General features: G+C 35.9%; 1 long non-coding RNA gene across 5 annotated transcripts in view; it reads right to left on the bottom strand.

Moving 5' to 3' along the window:
* LOC123532910 (uncharacterized) overlaps positions 1-21875 on the bottom strand; it is a 59980-nt gene that overhangs the window by 11284 nt on the left and 26821 nt on the right. For 2 of the 5 annotated variants that reach the window (XR_008368054.1, XR_008368049.1), the window contains exons 7-9: positions 18256-18324; positions 17051-17119; positions 7408-7533 (exon numbers count right to left, since the gene is read on the bottom strand). This is a non-coding gene — a long non-coding RNA (uncharacterized LOC123532910). Of the gene's footprint in view, positions 1-7402; positions 7534-17050; positions 17120-18255; positions 18325-21875 lie in introns of all 5 variants that reach the window. The other 3 variants (XR_008368050.1, XR_008368053.1, XR_008368052.1) reach the window with 3 other exon arrangements.

Below are 21875 nucleotides of genomic sequence, written 5' to 3'. Positions count from 1 at the left end.
CAAACTTGGCCGAGATGTTATGCCCACAGAAATTTCAACAAGTTTGGTGATGATCTGATGAAAACTGTTCGACTTATGAGAGCGGACAAAGCTAAATTCGCAGATTTTGAGTAATTCAAGGGCCATAATCCTACAGTGCCTGGGGCGATTTGGCTGATTATCGAACTTGGCTGAGATATTATGCCCACAAACATTACCTGCAAGTTTGTGGAAGATCGGATGAAAACATTTCAACTCATTTACAGTGGACAAGGATAAATTTGCAGTTTTTCGAGTAACTCAAGGGCCATAATTCAAGAGTGCCTAGGGCAATTTGGCTGGTTATCAAACTTGGCTGAGATATTATGGCCACAAACATTGTCATCAAGTTTGGTGAAGACTGGATGAAAACTATTTGACTTAAAGGGCAGACATAGCTAAATTTGCAGGTTCTGAATAATTCAAGGGCCATAACCCAAGAGTGCCTGGGGCAATTTTGCTGGTTATCACACTTGACCGAGGTATTATGCCCACATACAATGTCACCAAGTTTGGTGAAGACCGGATGAAAACTGTTCAACTTAGACAGCAGACACGCTTTTGGACGCTGCCAGCAACAGGTGTTCACATAATACGCCCCACTCTTTCAGAGACGGGCGTATAAAAAATATATATTAAAGGGAGATGATCATTACTTAATGAAATTCAAAATTAACAAAAGGGTCATTCAATGAATGTCACCTAGAGATCATTTCAACAAAAGATATTTGAAGTCTAGCTAAAAGTTTCTGAGGAGATTTATAAAGATTTTTTATTTCGTTGCAATGGCAACCCCAGTTCTGGATGGATTTTAATTCTTTGGGCAATTCAGAAAGGAGGCCATCAAAGAATCATTTCTGTGAAGTTTGGTGTAAATCTGCCTAGTAATTTTGAAGAATATTTTTGAAATTTATGATAAAGCCATGAAGGGAAAATAAGCCCCACTCCTGGCGGCTATGTTTTTTACCGAAATAGAATGGCTTATAAGCAATTATGACAGAGGGTCACCTTGAGATCATTTCTACAAAATATTTTTGAAATCTGGCTAACAGTTTCAGAGAAGAAGATTTATGAAGATTTTCGTTTTGGTTGCCATGGCAACCACAGTTCTTATTGGATTTAAATTCTCTGGGCTATTTTGAAAGGGGGTCAACAAAGGATCACTCCTGTAAAGTTTGGTGTAAATCTGCCAGGTAGTTTTGAAGAAGATTATTTCAGAAACTGTCGACGGACACATGATGGACATCAAGTGGTCGCAAAAAAATCAAAGGCCTGAAGGGCCTGAGAGCCGGCTAATGATTGATGTACTGGTAGTATAGTCTACCAGTTTCAGTTTGTTTTTAGTTTTTTTCCCAACTAAACAGAGATTTTGTTACAATAGATGAAACTGACATTCAATCGATGCCTAGTAAGACTTTGATGACATTATACAAGTATTTAAAACCAATATATTTCTCTAAAATTGAAGAGTGGTTCGCAAAAATAAAAATGTTGAATGTACAAAGTACAATTTTACGGCTGACACTAAGATACTGCCCATGACTATATATATTTTTCCAGTAAACATTTGCCTCAGGCAATTATCGGCTGGTACATATTCGCACATGATAAAATTTGAATATGACAATTTATATATTGAAATTTGTAAGTTATAGTGTGGACTGTCACATACAATTTGTAACGGATGGACGAAAGAACTTTTCAGATATTGTTCAATCATATTATAAGTGATGTGAATTTGAAGTATACTTACTTTTGTGTTTAAAGATATGTAAATGTTGCTTAGTGTCAATATATAGTGTCATGAATGTTTACACTGACAGGAAAATTGCGCATTCGAAACTAAGGGAAGTTACTCAGACTAGCTACCAATTTTGGAAAAGATGACCAATATGAATAAATGCAGTTCTTTTTTTACTTAAAACCATCATTTATGCTACTTCAGACCTGTTAACCCCTTCAAAACCATGTCAGTAGTCCCCAAGTCCATGCACTATCAATTATCAATATAAGTCTGATACAGATTCTATGTATGTGTTATAAAAATAAATTCTAGAATCATTTCTGTTACAATAATATCTATCATGTCTGTTACTTGAATGTTAAAATTTCATAACACAGCTCAATATTCGCCCAAAATATTATATCCAGATACGATTACATTTTTCTTTATACTGCCAAAATCTCCAGTGTCAACAATATGTTTTACAAATTATGATGACACAAAGACAGTTTAGCAGCAATTGGCAGTATCTGACATTGAAGTTTATGGTGATATTACCTCTTATCTAAATCATTTCATAAAAAAAATTTTGTTTCGTCAAAGCGGTCTAACATAGACGATCTACTTTTGATTTAAAAAAATTACAAGAAAATACAATTTAATGTTTCACCGATTTGTTTATTTCTCGAAAAATAAGAAATAAAATCATTTTTAAAATCAGTAGTAATTAAACAAACCAGTAAGAGCTTCTTTTCCTGATAATTTATCTGCTTACTGACTGCAAAATTCAACCCATGTGTCATCATGAAACGCAGAATGGGTGACCGTTTCATTTTTTTGCGACCTGAATCGTCAGCAAATTATCCGAACCAGTCAAAATTCCAGAAAGGTTAAGATTTAGAAAGAAGTTGTATGTAGATGTTTGCATTTTTCGCCACTTGCAGATTTGCATCATTTTGATCTTGCCGATCTTTGTAGTATTTTTTCAGTGAACCGGTCCATATTTTCAAGCGCAACGTCGTAGAGGCGTTGTTATAGACAGGTCAAGTGTGTTCGCCGACAAGTGCCCAGAATGTAATTAGGATTCGCTGGATGTTACGCAAGCTTGGTAAGCCTGCACAATTCATGGAATGCACAGCGCAATAAATTTGTTATTTGAGCAATGATTTTAAAGATTATTTTTTGAAACGGACAGGGTAAAAAATGGATAATTTGGCTTATAAGTTAATACGCAGTTTTTATTTGAATTTGTGAATATCATAATTGCTATTTTGTGACAAAAGGGCAAAACATTAGTCACCATAATCATATGCGCAAATGTATTACCAAATCCCACAGAATCGTTATGCGTGTTTATGCTTAATGAGTTACCACGGAAGAAAATACATGGCTTTATTCGAGTATTGCACAATTACACTTAATAAATTTGACAGATTACATCGTATATTGGTCATAGCAAATGGGATTGACATACTGAACTTCATCCGATCAATGAACCCTTTGAAATTAGAGGCAATCTAATGGAACTACATCTATTCGCTGTGTTGTGAGGCCATTTAATGAGAATGAGAAATCAGGCGATAGCAAGGACTCGTCAAATGCTTTCAGCATTTAGCAGACTCAAAAATCAATAAAATAAAAATTTCCTAAACCTTCATAAAATCTTTTTAGCTACAGGTTTTTATTGTTATCAGCTATTAGTGTGCTGTAAGTTTCACTGCTGTAAATCCTTTAGTTGCCGAGATATTCAACATTAACTATTTTGCATGTAAGTGTCGGCCCGGTACAATTTCTCCTTTGTTGTATTGAAGATCAAGCACATTTGGACATGGAGACAATTACATGATTGGCAGCTCTGTATTTCTAAAGATTAACAATGACTCATTGAATCTTGCCATGAAAAACACTATCATCAACAATTTTTTTTTTTTGCTACACATCGAAGTTACAGTACTGCTCAAATTTCAAATACACATTTGTCGAGGGGGCCAGTCTGGAGTTTTTAACCCTTCCACATGGAAATGTAGTCCTGAAACAAGAGCTGTCACTAATGGTGACAAATGCCCCCGCAGCGCCTTGACCTTTGACCTGGTGACCTTGACCTTTGACCTGGTGACCCCAAAGTCAACAGGGGTTGTGTACTCAATAAGTACTATCAGCATGTGAAGTTTGAAGGTCCTAGGTGAAGTGATTCGTGAGTAAAGTGCCTTCATGTAAAAAGTTAACGTTGTGACAAACGAACGAACAAACAAACTAACGAATGGACGGATAGTTGAAAACTAATACGCCTCCCTTCGGGGGCATAAAAAATAAGACAAAACACCTGTTAAAGACATCAGAAATTACACAAAATGTACAAAGTATCAATAAATACATTTAAAATTTAACAATTCAAGGTAGAGATAATTTCAAATTGTGAACTTCAAAGTTACAAAGAACTTCCTCCTACAACAACCCAGAAATATTTTAATACCAGGGTGACACCTAATAAGCTTGCTATACAACAAATTTAGTCAGAAAATGTTTTTTTCTACTTTAAACAAGACCTATCACTAATGGTGATGAAAACCCCCAAGCTTATTGTCAGGGGAACAGGGGTATTGAAAATATGATACAATGCATTTGTATATTGTACAGGGAGATAATGTACAAAGATGCTCAAAAATTGTCTGCAAAACTGTATAAGATCTCCAAATTTCATTGTCGTATCTTAAAAAGAAGAAAGTATGTAAGAAGGTCAAAATAAAGGTCACTGAAAATCAGTTTCGAGATGTATGTTCAAAACTGTACAAGTGGTCCAAATTTTATGGCAATTTATTAAACAAGAGGGTCATGATGATCCTATATCACTCACCTGTTAAACTTGGCCTTGGAATCAAGATAACCATTCAGCCCAAGTTTTATGAAGATAGGGTGGTCATAAATGTGGCCTTGAGAGTTTCAACATGCTTTTCCTTTGATATGAGTGGTGACCTAACTTTTGACCCCACATGACCCAGTTTCGAACTTGGCCTAGGAATTTTCAAGATAAACAATCTTACCAAGTTTCATGAAGATATGGCCATAAATATGGCCTCATGAGTGTTAACAAGCTTTTCCTTTGATTTGAGCGGTGACCTAATTTCTGACCCCACACGACCAAGTTTTGAACTTGTCCTAGGAATCATCAAGATAAACATTCTGACAAAGTTTCATGAAGATAGGGTCAAAAATGTGGCCTTTATGGTGCTAACCAGCTTTTCCTTTGATTTGACCTGGTGACCTAATTTTGACCCCACATGACCCAGTTAGATCATCAAGATGTGCAAGTTTGTATCAAATCAAAGCATAAATGGAACATCTATATAGATGAAAGGGCCAACATAGAAAATTTTGCCCCTTTCAGAGGCAGTAACACTAGAACCCATGATGGAATCTAGCCGAGATCTTATTGTAACTAAAGTTGTGTGTAAGTGTGGTTAAAATCAAAAGTAAAATGTCACTTCTATCATCTTCACAAGGTAAAAATTAACACATTTAGGCTCTTTCACGGGTCAATCAGGAGCCATAACTCCAAAACCTATGATTGAATCTGACGTATTCATCATGGAATCCAAGAGCAATTGTTGTTGTTAAAGATATTTTGCAAGTTTGTATCAAATCAAACCATAAATGAAGTCTCTATATGGCTGCAAAAGGCAAACAAGAGGACCATGATGGTCCTGAATTGCTCACCTGTCCCCACGTGACCGAGTTTTGAACTGAGTATGACATCATATTCTTCTATTATTTGACACAGTGACCTAGTTTTTGAGCTCATGTGACCCAGTTTTGAACTTGACCTAGATATCATAAAGGTAAAAATTCTGACCAATTTTCATGAATATCCATTGAAAAATATGGCCTCTAGAGAGGTCACAAGGTTTTTCTATTATTTGACCTAATGACCTAGTTTTTGACCGCACGTGACCCAGTTTCGAACATTACATAGATATCATCAAGGTGAACATTCAGACCAATTTTCATGAAGATCCATTGAAAAATATCGCGTCTAGAGAGGTCAAAAGGTTTTTCTATTTTTAGATCTACTGACCTAGTTTTTGACCACAGTCGACCCAGTTTTGAGCTTGACCTAGATATCATCAAGATGAACATTCAGACCAACTTTCATACAGATCCCATGAAAAATATGCCTCTAGAGAGGTCACAAGGTTTTTTTATTATTTGACCTACTGACCTAGTTTTTGATGGCACGTGACCCAGTTTCCTAGATATCAAGATAGACATTCAGACCAACTTTCATACAGATCCCATGACAAATATGGCCTCTAGAGAGATCACAAGGTTTTTTTATTATTTGACCTACTGACCTAGTTTTTGATGGCACGTGACCCAGTTTCGAATCTGACCTAGCTATCATCAAGGTGAACATTCTGACGAAATTTCATGAACATCCAGTGAAAAGTATGGCCTCTAAGAGAGGTCACAAGGTTTTTCTATTTTTAGACCTATGACCTAGTTTTGGAACGCACGTGACCCAGTTTCAAACTTGACCTAGATATCATCATGATGAACATTCAGACCAACTTTCATACAGATCCCATGAAAAATATGCCTCTAGAGAGGTCACAAGATTTTTTTTATTATTTGACCTACTGACCTAGTTTTTGATGGCACGTGACCCAGTTTCCTAGATATCAAGATAGACATTCAGACCAACTTTCATACAGATCCCATGACAAATATGGCCTCTAGAGAGATCACAAGGTTTTTTTATTATTTGACCTACTGACCTAGTTTTTGATGGCACGTGACCCAGTTTCGAATCTGACCTAGCTATCATCAAGGTGAACATTCTGACGAAATTTCATGAACATCCAGTGAAAAGTATGGCCTCTAGAGAGGTCACAAGGTTTTTCTATTTTTAGACCTATGACCTAGTTTTGGAACGCACGTGACCCAGTTTCAAACTTGACCTAGATATCATCATGATGAACATTCAGACCAACTTTCATACAGATCCCATGAAAAATATGGCCTCTAGAGAGGTCACAAGATTTTTTATTATTCGACCTACTGACCTAGTTTTTGAAGGCACGTGACCCAGCTTTGAACTTGACCTAGATATCATCAAGGTGAACATTCTGACTAACTTTCATGAAGATCCATTCAAAAGTATGGCCTCTAGAGAGGTCACAAGGTTTTTCTACTTTTAGAGCTACTGACCTAGTTTTGGACTGCACATGACCCTGTTTCAAAACTTGACCTAAATATCACCAAGATGAACATTCTGACCAACCTTCATAAAGATCCCATGAAAAATGTGACCTCTAGAGTGGTCACAAACGAAAGTTTACGCACAGACGGACGCTGCGCGATCACAAAAACTCACCTAGTCACTTTGTGACATGGGAGCTAAATAGCAAATTTTGGCCCTTTAAGGGGGCCATAACTCTATTAAAATGTTTTCGAAAGGAACTGAGATATTATGCCAGTACAAGTTGTGTGCAAGTCTGATTAAAATCAATTGGAAAATATAGTCTCTAATGTGTTCACAAGAAATTGTGGACAGACAGACGTATCAAGGGCAATCACAAAAGCTCAACTTGTCACTACTTGACAGGTGAGCTACTAAAATTGCCTACCAGCCATATTGTTACCTATGCCACTCTGATAAATTACCTTACCCACAGATCCCTGTGTCGACAGTATGTACCACTATCACTGCTGTTGCTATTTAGAAGGGCAAATCTCCCAGCTGCTATCCTGTTATATATTTCACTCTGATTCATCTTACTGACTGATGTGTTTTCCTGGAATCAAAATAATTACATACCAGTAAAAAGTATCCTCAAAAACAACAGTTAATCTCTAGTATAACCAACAAAAATATAATAAATCTTAATAGTCTTTAAGTAATAAAGGGTACTACGTTTTGAATATAGCAGTATTTTGTTGCAGTTATGCTCAGTACATCTAGAAACACAACATTTTAATTCTTGATTTTTTTCATACTTTTCTTGTACATGTATATTTGAATTTTGTGTAGTAGTATTGTAAAGTCCTGTAAAACCTGAATATCATCCAAAACCAAAACAAAACAAGAGGACCATGATGGTCCTGAATCGCTCACCTGTCCCCACGTGACCCAGTTTTGAACTGAGTATGACATCGTTTTTTTCTATTATTTGACATAGTGACCTAGTTTTTGAGCTCATGTGACCCAGTTTTGAACTTGACCTAGATATCATCAAGATAAAAATTCTGACCAATTTTCATGAAGATCCACTGAAAAATATGGCCTCTAGAGAGGTCACAAGGTTTTTCTATTATTTGACCTAATGGCCCAGGTTTTGAAAGCACGTGACCCAGTTTAATAATTTACCTAGATATCATCAAGGTGAACATTCAGACCAATTTTCATGAAGATCCATTGAAAAATGTGGCCTCTAGAGATGTCAAAAGGTTTTTCTATTTTTAGACCTACTGACCTAGTTTTGGACCGCAGTTGACCCAGTTTCGAACTTGACCTAGATATCATCAAGATGAACATTCAGACCAGTTTCATACAGATCTCATGATCTCAAGGTTTTTATATTATATGACCTACTGACCTAGTTTTTGATGGCATGCGACCCAGTTTCGAACTTGACCTAGATATCATCAAGTTGAACATTCTGACCAATTTTCATGAAGATCCATTCAAAAGTATGGCCTCTAGAGAGGTCACAATGTTTTTCTATTTTGAGACCTACTGACCTAGTTTATCATCGCAGTTGACCCAGTTTCAAACTTGACCTAGATATCATCAAGATGGATATTCAGACCAACTTTCATACAGATCTCATGAAAAATATGGCCTCTAGTGAGGTCACAAGGTTTTTTTGTTATTTGACCTACTGACCTAGTTTTTGATGGCACGTGACCCAGTTTCAAACTTGACCTAGATATCATCAAGATAAACATTCATACCAACTATTATACAGATCCCATGAAAAATATGGCCTCTAGAGAGGTCACAAGGTTTTTTGTATTATTTGACCTACTGACCTAGTTTTAGACCGCAGTTGACCCAGTTTCGAAACTGACCTAGATATCATCAAGATGAACATTCTGACCAATTTTCATGAAGATCCATTGAAAAATATGGCCTCTAGAGAGGTCACAAGGTTTTCTTATTTTTAGACCTACTGACCTAGTTTTTGACCATACGTGACCCAGTTTCGAACTTGTCCTAGATATCATCAAGGTGAACATTCTGACCAATTTTCATGAAGATCCCATGAAAAATATGGCCTCTAGAGAGGTCACAAGGTTTTTTTATTATTTGACCTACTAGTAGAACCTAGTTTTTGACCATACGTGACCCTGTTTGAAACCTGACCTAGATATCATGAAGGAAAACATTCTGACCAATTTTCATGAAGATCTTGTGAAAAATATGGCATCTAGAGAGGTCACAAGGTTTTTCTATTTTTAGAACTACTGACCTAGTTTTTGACCGCACGTGACCCAGTTTCGAAATTGACCTAGATATTATAAAGATGAACATTCAGACCAACTTTCATACAGATCCCATGAAAAATATGGCCTCTAGAGAGGTCACAAGGTTTTTCTATTATTTGACCTACTGACTTTTTAAAGGCACGTGACCCAGTTTCGAACTTGACCTAGATATCATCAAGGTGAACATTCAGACCAATTTTCATGAAGATCTTGTGAAAAACATGGCCTCTAGAGAGGTCACAAGGTTTTTCTATTTTTAGACCTACTGACCTAGTTTTTGAAGGCACGTGACCCAGTTTCGAACTTGACCTAGATATCATCAAGGTGAACATTCTGACCAATTTTCATAAAGACCCCATGAAAAATGTGACCTCTAGAGTGGTCACAAGCAAATGTTTACGGACGGACGGACAGGCGATGCGCGATCACAAAAGCACACCTTGTCACTTTGTGACAGGTGAACTAAAAAAAAAATTGAGTGCAGTTTTCTTGTCAATTATCAGGTTAAAAAATATTGACTGTAGACCAAGTGTTGTATTTCTAGATGTACTCAGTACAGATACCAGCCTGATTCACCAAATCTGTAACAGAAATTTTCATGAATTTCTTCCTTATCATGCAAGAACCATGAAACATAGTGTTTTTAAGGTCTCCAGGAGTGGTAGCATTTTCAAGCAATGCTGATTCATATCAATCTTATGGCCAAAATTATAAATGATATTTTCATAGTAAAATGCCTCTGCCAAATTCCATATCATAATAATTTAAAAATAAGAGTCAACCGACAAGAAAGATAGCCACAAAGGTTGAAAAATTTAATAAAAGCACATTCTGAAAGGAAGTTATTTTTGAGTGAGGAATGCTTGGTAGGTGGGGTTTGTGCTCCAGACATGAAATATGACAGACATACTTGAGCACACTTTGTGACTTGACTTTTGACCATCCCAGTTCATGTGCTCTGCAAATCTCCTAATCAATACCTATCTATATGCCAAGTCTGAAGTCAGTTGCTTCAATGGATATTAGGCTGTGATCAGGACATGAAATATGACAGACAAATTTGACCTTAAATTTAAGCACGCTTTATGACCTTGACATATGACCTAGCAACCCAGTTTTTGTGTTATCTTAAATGGTTTTGCTGTCACATGAAATATGATCAAGAAACCTCACAATCGAGCTTTGTTTGTGATCTTGATCTTTTTACCTGCAAGCCTGGTTCATATGCCCTGCACATTTTCTCATTACCACCTACCTATAAGCAAAGTTTAAAATCAATCCCTTGAATGGTTATTAAGTTACAATCCAAACACAAAATATGATATCAAGTTGATTGTCAACTTCCACTAAATGGTTTTAGAGATGTTGTTTGAAGAAAAGTCTGGGCAAGCGGACGTCGAGTGATCACAATAGCTTTACTCAAGTACTTTCTGTTCACGTTAAGCTAATGATTCTCAAAGAAAACTAAAACAAGAGACTGTTTCTCACAAACAAGAGGGCCATGATGGCCCTTTATTTCTCACCTGTGTTTAGTTGCTTACTTGGAATAAATTTCTTTGCTAAAGCTTCAAAACGAACAAGAGCTGTCTGTTGACAGCGCGCTCAACTATTTGAGGCATTGATAGAAGTACAGGGTCAAAATATTACCAGAGATTTTCAGACAACAGAAAAGGAATAGAAAAGACAATGTACCTGCATTTGTGGATTTGGATAAGTCTTGCACTATATTGCAATGTGTGACCATGTTGGTAAGCAAGTGTTCAAAGTTTCAAAGCCTTATATCAAAAAGTTAATAGACAAAATATCAAACAGTATGCGAAACTTAACTTATTTCTATGTCCAAAAAAGGGCCATAACTGAGGTAAAGTCCTTGTCCTAGGTAAGTAGACTAAGAAGGTAAACAAGTGGTCAAAGTTTCAAAGCCATATGACAAACTGGTTAGGAAAAATACCGACAGGTAAGAAAAACTTAACTGATTTCCAAGTCCAAAAAGGGCCATAATTCAGCCAAAATACTTGACAGAGTTATGTACTCTTGTCTACAGACGGAAATCATGATGATAAGCAAGTGTTCAAAGTTTCAAAGCCACATGTCAAATAGTTTTGACAAAACATGGATTTGTATGAAAACTGAACCAATTTCAAAGTCCAAAAAGGGCCATAATTCAGCCAAAATCTTTGACAGAGTTATGTACTCTTGCCTACAGACAGAAACCATGATGATAAACAATTGTTCAAACTTTCAAAGCCACAGGTCAAATAGATTTGACAAAACATGGACTTGTACAAAAATTGTACCAATTTCCAAGTCCAAAAAAGGGCCATAATTCAGCCAAAATAGTTGACAGTGTTATGTACTCTTGCCTACAGATAGAGACTGTTAATAAACAAGTGATAAAAGTTTCAAAGCCATATGTCAAATACTTTACACAAAATGTGAACTGGTACGAAAAACTTAACCAAGATTTCTAAGTTAAAAAGGGCCATAACTCAGCCAAAATCCTTGATGGAGTTATGTACTCTTGCCTAAAACTGGACATGATGATGGTACACAAGTGTTGAAAGTTTCAAAGCTTTATCTCAAAAGACTTTGTCAAAATGTGGACTGGCATGAAAAAACTTAACCAAGGTGTGACACAGACACTGACGCCGTGGTGAGTAGGATAGCTCTACTTATTCTTCGAATAGTCGAGCTAAAAACTAGGTGAGTAGGTCATGGTAAAGATTATTCAAGATAACTACTGAAATCTGTTAAAAAATTATACAGGTGGTCCAAATCTCTTTGCTGTGGCTTTAAAAACAAGAAAGTAGGTCTGACAGTCGCTCAGGGTTAACAATATTAAAAACAAGTATTGAAATCTGTATCAGAAGTTATACATGTGGTCCAAATTTCTATGCTGTACCTTCAAAAAACAAGAAAGTTGGTCAGTAGGTCAAAGACTATTCAAGATGAGTATTGAAATCTGTATCAAAAATTATAATTTCTATCCTGTAACTTCAACAAGAAAATATTAAAAGGTTTTTCCCTATACAAGTCTATTTAAACCATGTGCACTTATGGTCACACACATTTTGTTCAAGTTTGGTGAAGATCGGATGAGAAATATTTGACTTAAAGTGCAGACAAGTGTAAAAAGGCTGATTTTTGGTAATTCAAGGGCCATAATTCCTAAGTGCCTAGTTATCAATCTTGGCCAAGGTCTTATTGGCAAACACATTTTGTTCAAGTTTGGTGAAGATCGGATAAGAAATGTTTGATTTAGAGTGCGGACAAGATGAATGGTTTTTGGTGCATGTTTGAGAATGAAAATTTCAGCATTTTTATGAGTCTAGGTGATTCATTATTTAATGTCAAGGGCCATAATTCTGAAGTGTCTTGGCCGATTTGGCTAGTTATCGAACTTGGCCGAGGTCTTATGGTCAAACACATTTTGTTCAAGTTTGGTGAAGATCGGATGAGAAATATTCAACTTAGAGTGCAGACAAGCTCTGTGACAGACAGACAGACACACATACAGACTGGAGTAAATCAATGTGTCTCCCACACCACTGTGTGGTGGGAGACATAATGAAACCTACTTTGTGGACAAGATGGCTCGGAAACTGGAATTCTGAAGGAAAAAGGCACATAACAAAAATTTCAATTAGATTTCATGAAATCAACTGTGATGTCACGCATTTTATTTAACTTTAAGCCATATGTTTTGTAAAAGGGGCATTATTTTGTAAAAATGAAAATCAGAGATATGGATCCTGTTCAATGCATTTCAAGCCATCACAGTACCCATTAGTGGGTACTTTGATACCAGCTCACATAAAAACAACCAAAAATTCCTAAGTTGAAAAAGGGGCATAATTTTATAAACAAGAGGGCCATGATGGCCCTATATCACTCACCTGATTAAGACTATTTAAGATGAGTATTGAAATCTGTATCAAACACAATACATGTGGTCCAAATCTTTTTGCTGTAGCTTCAAAAACAAGAAAGTAGGTCAGTAGGTCAGGGCTAAAAACATTAAAGATTAGTATTGAAATCTTTATCGAAAGTTTTTGACATGGTCCAAATTTCTATGCTGTTAAGATCGGTGTGCAAAACTGTATATGTCATCCAAATTTCAAGGCTGTATCTCAAAAAACAACAAGAGTACCGCATTGCGGGTGCTGACGCTCATCTGATTTTTTTGTATAATAGAAATATTGTCCTACCCATGATTTTCAAAGTCTTAAAAGGGCCCTCATTCTTGCAAAAAGCAGGATAGAGTTATGTTTCTTGATGTACAGCGTCCACTTATGATGGTGAAAAAATGTTGCAAGTCTTAAAGCAATAGCTTTGATAGTTTATGAGAAAAGCTGACAAACATAATACTCAACCAAGAAAACTGATTTTCTAAGTCCAAAAGGGGCAATAATTCTTGAAAAAAAAGCAGGATGGAGTAATGTCTCCTGTTGTACAGGGTCAGCTTATGATGGTGAACAAGTGTTGCAAGTTTCAAAGCAATAGCTTTGATAGTTTGAGAGAAAAAGTTGACCTAAACATAAAACTTAACCAAGAAATCTGATATTTTCTAAGTCCAAAAGGGGCCATAAATCTTGCAAAAAGCAGGATGGAATTATGTTTCTTGCTGTACAGGGTCAGCTATTGATTGTGAACAAGTGTTGCAAGTTTCAAAACAATATGTTGGATAGTTTAGGAGAAAAGCTGACCTAAACTTAAAACTTAACCAAGAAATCAGATTTTCCAAGTCCAAAAGGGGCCATAATTCTTGAAAAAAGCAGAATGGAATTATGTTTCTTGCTGTACAGGGTCAGCTTATGATGGTGAACAAGTGTTGCAAGTTTCAAAGCAATAGCTTTGATAGTTTAAGAGAAAAAGTTGACCTAAACATAAAACTTAACCAAGAAATCTGATATTTTCCAAGTCCAAAAGGGAGTGTGTGTGTTCGGGTTTAACGTCTTTTTCAAAAAGCGGCCATAAATCTTGCAAAAAGCAGGATAGACATATGTTTCTTGCTGTACAGGGTCAGCTATTGATTGTGAACAAGTGTTGCAAGTTTCAAAACAATATGTTGGATAGTTTAGGAGAAAAGCTGACCTAAACATAAAACTTAACCAAGAAATGATATTTTCTAAGTCCAAAAGGGGCCTTAATTCTTGCAAAAAGCAGGATGGAGTTATGTTTCTTGGTGTACAGGGTCAGCTAATGATGGTAAACAAGTGTTCCAAGTTTCAAAGCAATACCTTTGATAGTTTAGGAGAAAAGCTGACCTAAACATAAAACTTAACCAGGCAACGCCGACGCGGATCAAGTGATGACAATAACTCATCATTTTTTTTCAAAAAAATCAGATGAGCTAAAAATGTAGGTCAGAAGGACAAAGTCACAGTCAAGTGACCCCTAATTACTCGGGGTCATCAGGTAATTATAATTAAACAGTCTAGGAAATATGATCAGATAACTTTTGAAGTATATTTTCCTATATAACTCATACACAAGTGACGCCCAGGGCAGGGCCTCTTTTCACCAAAGGGGCATAATTTGAACAATTTTGTTAGAGAACCAATAAGCAATGCTACATACCAAATATCAAAGACTTGCGCCTTGAACTTTCAGACAAGATTTTTTTCCCTATGAAATGTAAAACTTGGGGCCCCCGGACAGGGCCTCTTTTCACCCCAGGGGCATAATTTGAACAAGTATGGTAGAAGACCACTAGGCAATGCAACATACCAAATATCAAATGCCTTGGCCTTTCAGTTTCAGGCAAGAAGATTTTTACAGGTTTTTTTCCTATATAAGTCTATGTAAAACTTGGGACCCCCTGGGTGGGGCCTCTATTCACCTAAGGGGCATAATTTGAATAATCTTTGTGAAGGACCACTAGGCAATGCTACATATCAAATATCAAAATCCTAGGAATTGCAGTTTCAAACAAAAAGATTTTTAGAGTTTTTCCTATATACATGTAAGTCTATGTAAAAATTGGTACCCCGGGGCAGGGCCTCTTTTCACCCTAGGGGCATAATTTGAAAAATTTTAGTAAACAACCATAAGGCAATGCTACATACCAAATATCAAAGGTCTAGGTCTTGTGGTTTCAGACAAGAAGATTTTTTAAGTTTTTTCCTATGTAAGTCTTTACAAACCATGTGACCCCTGGGGCGGGGCCATATTTGACCCTAGGGGAATAATTTGAACAATCTTGGTAGAGAACCACTGTATAATGCTACATACCAAATATCAAAGCCATAGGCCCTGTGGTTTTGGACAAGAAGATTTTTTAAGGTTTTCCTTTTGGTTACTAGGGCAAGAGTTCTGCTTGGAATTAATTTTTTTGAACAATTTGAAAGGGGGCCACCCAAGGATCATTCGTGGTGTAATTCTGCCCAGTAGTTTTCAAGAAGAATATTTTTTTAGGAATTGTTGACGGACACGACGCATGACGGACATTGGGCGGTCACAAAAGCTCACCATGAGCCTTTGGCTCAGGTGAGCTAAAAAGCAAACTATAGTTATGGAACCTGTGCAGTGTGAGCTTATCACAGTGAATAAGTGTGTGTTTCAATTCATTTCCACAAGCTGATGCCAACGATTGAGTGACTTCAATAGCTCTACCCATGAGGCAGACAGATGTCCAAAGGCAGCATGTTGACCCCACCAATTGACAACTGAGTTGAAGAGAACAGGGTTATGTAATGCTATACAGTGCATACTGTGCAATACCCATGTCCATTGCTAAAAAGTCAATGTTTAAATGTGTGTCTAAATCCTGACAAAATGTATTATACCAATATTCTTTTTACCCTTTTACCTTTAAGTATGACCTTAACCTTTGAGCTACTGACATAGATCATGAAATATACCATATCATCATGGTGAACATTGGTGCCAAAGACTGTTCCACAATGTCAAGATTATGGCACAGACAAGCTCTAAATTGATCTTTGGCCCAAAGGCAAAGTGTAACCTTGACCATTAAGATCGGGACCTGGAGTGTGTGCAAAGTACTTTTTCACTGAGGCACACAGTTCTGCCAAATAAAACTATTTCTTTTTCATTGTTTAAGGAAGTTATTGTCCTAACATAACAAATCCGGATGGATTGTACACACATACAGAACTGGTATTAAGGCAACTACATGTATACTGTGAAATCATTAATATTCGTGGGGATAATTTTCGTGGATTTCATGGTTGAGTCAATCCACGAAATTTAATCCCAACGAACAAGCAAAATTCCATTCATTTTATGTTCAAAAGTTTAAATCTACAAATCATATCCCCACGAAATTGCCATTTTGACCAAAACCACGAAATTTCATGCCATGAAATTTAATGATTTTACAGTATCAAGCTCACCGCAAGCAGGATCGGCAATAATAAAAACCCAAAAGACAGGCACAATGACTCCTAAATCTGAACCATAAACACTGTTTGAGAAGGTAATATCAATCAACTGGTTATCAAAGTTATCATACACAGTCTCCTGTAATATAGGTTTTACTCCTTAAAAGTTGCATTATTAGTTAATACAAATTTATTTTAGATCAACTGTGAAACAAGTTCTAAAATGTATAAATAACAAATATAAATCACATTCGACATCTCTGTCCTGATGAAATCCATTGTCACGCAAGTATGAGATAAGAGTCCAGATTCCGTTTTAATGCTATGTAATGTGCTAGGCAAGAGAATTACTGGTACCAATTTTTCATGTTATCGCTGCAGTATAAGAAATTTGAATCACAAAATGCCCTTAAGCCCCTTTTAGTTAAATTTATATAACTTGAACACATTCTATTTAATTCAACAAAACAATACCTACCATAACTAGGTCTTGTACTTGAGGAGGTGGTATCTGCTTTTGATACATGAATACTGCCTTCATCTGATACTGTAATGAAAAGTTGACTATGTATACAAATGATTAAAATGAAATGAGCACTGAAGTACCAATACCTATTTAAATGACTTACTAATCTTCTCCCTTATTTATCTTTAGGTAATATAGGTTCAAGTTTTAAAAATGACAGTAGTTAGATATAGACTAGTTTCAATTAACTTGACTAAGCAAGTGCTGAATTAATGTACTTTGAAACAGCATGAGCAACATTTTTGTCCCAACTCTATCATATTACAAAAGAGTTTCGACTAATCACGACAGTCTTACAAATCAGAACAGCATCGGCAAACTTAATATAGGATCATTTTTTTTAACAAGGGGATGTGTAACATCGATGGCTGCTTCCTGAAATTACTGTAGCATAAGAGGCTTTTCAGTCAAGAAATGTGGTCAGCAGGAGTTGTGGCATAATTTGAACAATCTTGGTAAAGGACCACTAGGCAATGCAACATACCAAAAATAAAAAGCCTATAGGCCTTGCAGTTTTAGACAAGAAGATTTTTAAAGTTTTTTCCTATGTAAGTCTATGTAAAACTTGTAAAACTTGGGACCCCCGGGGCAGGGCCTCTTTTCACCCCAGGGGCATAATTTGAACAATCCTGGTAGAGAACCACAAGGCAATGCTATATACCAAACATCAAAGGTCTAAGTCTTGTGGTTTTAGACAAGAAGATTTTTTAAAAAAAGCCTATTTAAGTCTATGTAAAACTTGAGACCCCCGGGGCAGGGCCTCTTTTCACCCAAAGGGCATCATTTGAACAATTTTGGTAGGGAACCAAAAGGCAATGATGGTTTAGGAGGAGATGTTGTTTAAAGGAAAGTGAGGACGAACAGACGCCGGACGGTGAGCGATCACAACAGCTCACCCTGAGCCTTTGGCTCAGATGAGCTAAAAATATGGATCACATACAGTCATGGTTCCTTAACACTGCACTTCCTCTCAATGAATTCTATCATTGTATAAAGCTACAACTTGGTACCTTCAATCCTCTGGACAAGAAGTGTGACAGACCAATGGACAGACAAGGTGGTGACTATATGCCCCCATCCCCCTCCTTCGGAAGCATAAAAATTATACCAATGCTTGTTAAAACAAAAACTGAAACAAATTCTGCTCAAGATCTTACCCTCCCGAACATCATTATCCCTGCACAGGTCTTCATGATCACAACCAGTGTGGTCCTCTCCATACAGATCTAAAATAAAAGTTGAACAATTCAATATAAGATTTATTTGAATGGAGTCAGAAAGAAATTATAATATAGTAAAAAATGCTCATGCAAGCACAATGTCATGATTTCAGCCACCAATGCCTGAACTGAGCCATTTGTAGCTGTATTATGCCACCAATGACCCCTAAAATGTGGTCAAAATTGATACAAAATGACCAGAATAAATGTTGGGACATTATCTTGACAAAAACATTGCCAATTCAAAATATTTGTTATTATTATTATTATTATTATACCAGATTTATATAGCGCCCTTTTCATGATAAACGCGTTCAAAGGCGCTTTACATTTAGCAAACACAGCCACACAAGGTGCGAAATTCATCCTCTACTAGTACAGACACAGAGCGATCTGACCAGAGGGACAGAGTGAGATAAAGCCCCCAGAACAGATAGAGAGAAATCCTTTTCAGATACAGACTTGTCCGGCTAAGTAGCCTAGCTCTTTGCGAATAGACAGATCAGGTTCTTTAACGTGCCCGGTGTGTAGCACTTATACACGTGAAGCAGTCTTTCTTGGGAAGAACAAGTACAGGCCTCTAAGTTAGGTGGGAGACACTCAAGAGCATCTCAGAAATTTCCAGTGTCTGGACCGAGATTATCTATTTGATCTACTTGTTTATTTCTTTACACAACCACAGCAAAATCCCAAATTAGAGCAGTCAAAACAAATAACTTTATGTATCTTTAATAGAATTGTCTATGCCCATATGCTGGACTATTGAAAGTAATTTTGAACAAGAGGCCCATTTGGGCCAAAGTCGCTCACCTGAAGAAAACCTTAACCATCTGACTTTGATTATAACTCTAGGTTTTCTTCTATATTTTACTGTCACGCATAAAAATGCATAATCATGTCGAGGAGAATTCATTTAAAGGTATTTCTATTTTAAGGTATTGAACCCCTAATAGTAATGTTTGAAAAATTGTATTTGCTATATATATTCTTAAAGTTGACTGTTTTTTCTATTGTGTTGCAAATTTTAAACAACTTTTACCGTGCCATTTTTTAAAAATAAGTTTTGTATAATATATGGTATTTCCTCAAGCTCATGTAGAGACAAATTGCAGAGAACTCATTACACCATTAAATCTAATAAAAGAAACACCAAACTATTGGTAAACAATAATAAAACATAAAAAAAACAACTGTCAATATCATTTTATCTAGGGTGCCTCAAGTAAACGGATTTAACAAGAAAGAATTCTAACTCTTAACATTGAAAAATTATGGTCGAGCCCTGTAGGGCTGTTTTAAATTTTGCTAACTTCATTCAAAAATAATCTTGGAGCAGATGTAAAACCTACCTATATTTCTTCCACAATATGTAATCTAAAGAGTAAAGGCAAAATAGAGAACTTTTACCACATGTAACTCAGTATTTTTAAAGGTCTAACTCCACCCCCTTCTGTTTCAAATGTAAATTCACTTTGAACAGCAAAAAGTTGCTTACCAAATGAAATATTTCCACTTTTGTATAATAAATAATAAGTCTTGAAAAAAGTAAAAGCTTATTAGGAAAAAAGGAAAATAAGGAAAAAAAATTGGTCCCAGCGAGGCTTGAACCTACGCCCCCTGAAAAATTTCAGTCAAAAGTAGGTTTATTATAGGAATTGAATACTCTTCAAGAAGGAGGTACTCTATTACAAGTCTTATACCTTAACTGTAGTGGCTCTAAAGGGCCCATTTGAGAGAACTCTGGTAGATAGCTAGATAGATAGATTTAACGAAAAACGTGTAATGTGAATTGGGTAACAGTTTGTTTTTTACCACTGCTGACATGTCATTAACATATATTACAAAGAGCAAAAGCCCTAGTATAGAACCTTGGGGTACACCACAGGTTACTTCTGCAGTAGAGGAAAATGTACCAGAAACATTTACAAGCTGCTGTCTATCAGAAAGATAGGAGCTGAACCACCTTAAAATATCATTACACAGGCCAGCCGCTTTCAGCTTCATCAAGAGGATTGAGTGGTCTGCTGTATCAAATGCCTTCTGCAGATCTAGCAGCAACATACCTACAATATTGCCTTTTTCATTTTCATTCCTGATAAAATCTGTCAGGTGGAGTATATATGTATCAGTGGAAAAGCTGCCCCTAAAGCCAGATTGAAATTTATATTGCAAATCTTTGTAGTAGGGTGACTTTCAGGACAAAAATGGACATGGAGTGGTCACAAAAGTATACCAAAGGATGTTATATACCAAAATGTTGGCAAATGTCTGAAGTGTATAATTCTGGCAAAAATATATTTCTCAAGCTAGTGCGGTTCGAGAAATCCAAGATGACATCCAAGATGGCTGCCATTTTTGTCAGATATGATCAAATTTATCTTAAAATATATGTTTTTTTCTTTTAAATATAATAAACAGCTTGTATTTCATATATGTCAATGAAAAGGTTAAGAATGAATAAAAACTGAAGAAAAAATGCTAAAAAGTTTTCAAGGTCAAGGCCAAATTCAAGGTCAAAGCTGAAAATTAGTAATTTTTACATCTTTTAGGTACACATTATTGCCGGTATTTTAATGCAATTGGAAAAATGTGTTATCTTTTTCATTTTAAGAAACACTAACAAGTATGATATAATACATTAATAGCAGAAATTAAACAAAATAATTACAAAAGGAAAATCCAAGATGGTGTCCAAGATGGCTGACATTATCTTAAAAAGCAAAATAATTACTATTTAGTTCATATGGTTCTCTGTAGTGAATATCTCCACGGTCAAAGCATTTTAGTTAAAAACTATATAAGGGTGAGCATATTCTAAACTATTGACATAACTGATTATAAGAAAGTAAAGGTCAAGGTCAAATTCAAGGTCGTATCTCGAATTTGTCCTTTTTTCTGTGTCTTTTTTCATTGTATATTGTATACTTCCAAAGAATATTTCACAGATTTTCTTGAAAACTATTATTACCTAGATTCTATATTTTCATAGCAAGTGAAAACATGTAACTGTTTACCATTGTTGTGGTTGAAAGCAACATCAAAAAGAGTGGTATACTGTGTTAATAAGTTATTAAATAACAAAAATTTACTAGAACAAATGTAAGATGGCGTCCAAGATGGCCGACATTTTCGTAAACTTTTACGGAGATTTTAAAGTATAGTAATATATGCTTTTTTTATTTACATTCATTAACATTCAAACATTTTAGACTTAGTTAAAACTACAAATGGGTAGAATGGTTATTAAAATCTTGCCATTAATTATTTTAAGGAAGTTAAAGGTCAAAGTCAAATTCAAGGTCAAACTTCTAAATTGTTCTGGCTTCCAAACTTAACTGACACTATTTATATAATCTGATGGTCACGGTGTGTATGCATATTGGATCCCTCTCTGGGCCTTTATTTTTTGAATGTTCGTTTTACAAACCGTGGAATTGCCCAAGTGTTGTAGGAGGAGGGAATAAAATTAAAAATAAAATTTCAAATCCCAATTCTATTTTACTGTAGGAAAGGAGTATAGAGTAAAAAATAAAGAATAATGACAAAGGAGGAAATAA

The sequence above is a fragment of the Mercenaria mercenaria genome, chromosome 2 (assembly GCF_021730395.1).
Source record: "Mercenaria mercenaria strain notata chromosome 2, MADL_Memer_1, whole genome shotgun sequence".
Taxonomy (NCBI): Eukaryota; Metazoa; Mollusca; class Bivalvia; order Venerida; family Veneridae; genus Mercenaria; species Mercenaria mercenaria.
This window is presented reverse-complemented; position numbering and strand designations above follow the sequence as displayed.